General features: G+C 48.2%; 1 protein-coding gene across 3 annotated transcripts in view; it reads right to left on the bottom strand.

Moving 5' to 3' along the window:
- CDCA2 (cell division cycle associated 2) overlaps window positions 1-1901 on the bottom strand; it is a 48831-nt gene that overhangs the window by 46482 nt on the left and 448 nt on the right. The window lies entirely within an intron of this gene.

Below are 1901 nucleotides of genomic sequence, written 5' to 3'. Positions count from 1 at the left end.
AAACACTTGACACGTACTAGCTGTGTGACCTTGGACAAGTCACTTAACCCTGATTGCCTCATTTAAAAAAAAAAAAGATTTATTCTGTACACATGGTCATAGTTCCCCAACGTGTCAAATGCTGCTTCAGAGCAGGGACCACCTGGTGAGATTTCCACCATTTCTCCCCAGGGCCTTGTGTAGTTCCCTTGACATAAGGAACACTTCATGCACCTCCAGGAGAGTTCATGAAAGCTTCTCTTTCCATCTGCCCCCAGCACAGGGGGTCAAATGCTCTGGGTGAGGCCCCAAAGGTTTCCAAACTCCCTACAAGGCAACAGGCAGAGCAGAGGGAGGCACCAGTGACTGAGCTCTGAAGGAAATCAGGAATTCCAAGAGGAAGAGGGAATATACTCCAGGATGGAGGAGCAGCTGAAGATGAGCCATGGCACGTTCTGTGTGAGAAATGCTAGCTAAGAAGGGCAGTCAGGCTGGGCGCATGTGACGAGGCTGGAAAGGCAAGCTCTAAGTGACCAAGTCTGCACTGGATCCCGGTGCTCACTCCTAGGGTACCACGGCAGCATTTTGGGCAGGTGAGTGGACTCTGTAATATCATTCTGGCAACTGTGGAGGACCGACTTCAGGAGAGAGACTTAAGGAAGCCACCAATTAGGATGCTACAGCTATCACAGAAATAATAACAAGTGTAGCACTACAAAGTATGCACAGAGCGTTACAGGTTAGCACATTCGAGGCTCGTGATGGCCATGCAAAGGGGCTTTTAACCCAATTGTACAAATAAGGATACAGCACTAGGAAGGTCAAGTGCTTTGCCAAGGGTCATACAGCTAGCGAGTCCCCGAGGCGAGATCTGAACCCAAGCAAACAATGGGAATTCATTACAAGCTTACAGTGTTCTGGGCACTCTGCTAAATGCTGAGGATACACAGAAATGGTAAAACAAAACAAAAACAAAACAGCTAGGTGGAGCAATGGATAGAGCACTGGCCCTGGAGTCATGAGGACCTGAGTTCAAATTCAACCCCAAAACACTTGACACTTACTAGCTGTGTGACCCTGGGAAAGTCACTTAACCCCATGGCCTAACAACAACAAAAAAACAAAAACAAAACACATAGTCTCTGCCCTAAATGAGTTCAGATTCTAACAGGGGAGACAAGAGGAAAATACTACATACCTATAAGATGCAATGTATACAATTGCAAATCAAAGGTAATCTCCAAAGGGACTTTGCTTCCCGACTCCCATTTAAACACTACCGTCATTCCTCAGCAGCCAGTAAAGAGATAAACACAGAAATGAGGACAAGGTCAGGGGCAGGAAGTGAACCTGCGATTTTACTGGTACAAGGAAATCCCAGGGGGGGAAACTCCCTCTACCAAAGCTCTGCCACTTACTACAGTCTTAATTGTAAGGTGACTCTCCCAGGATCACACAGCCTGGAGGTGTCCAAGGTGGATCGAGAGGCCAGCTCTCTACCCGCTGAGAAAATACAGGATAAAGTGGGAGGAGAAAGCGAGGCTGGGGACTTCGCACAGTCCTGCCTCACTTAAATCCAATTCACCTGCCCGTCATGCCATCACCCTGCTGATGTCCAGGTCCTCTTCAAGAACGAAGGACAAACACAACAACAACAAGATAAATAGAAGAGAGGGGTGAGGACAGAGATGGAAACCCAGAGCCAGAGAGTATGAGACAGAGATACGCAGAGACAGAAACCGACGGAGGCCCAGAGAGATACAGGGAGGACACAGAGACGGAGAGAGAAAGGGATTGAGATGCACAGAGATCAAGATACTGGGAGAAACTGAGATACACAGAAAAACAGATGCACAGACAGAGGGATGCCCAGAGATGAAGACGCACGGGGAAAGGGGGGCAGAAAAACAGGGGGATGCCCG

Source organism: Vombatus ursinus, unplaced genomic scaffold (assembly GCF_900497805.2).
Source record: "Vombatus ursinus unplaced genomic scaffold, bare-nosed wombat genome assembly UNPS02014837.1, whole genome shotgun sequence".
In the NCBI taxonomy this organism is placed as follows: domain Eukaryota; kingdom Metazoa; phylum Chordata; class Mammalia; order Diprotodontia; family Vombatidae; genus Vombatus; species Vombatus ursinus.
The sequence above is the reverse complement of the archived record's forward strand: the minus strand, read 5'-3'. Positions and strand labels throughout refer to the sequence as shown.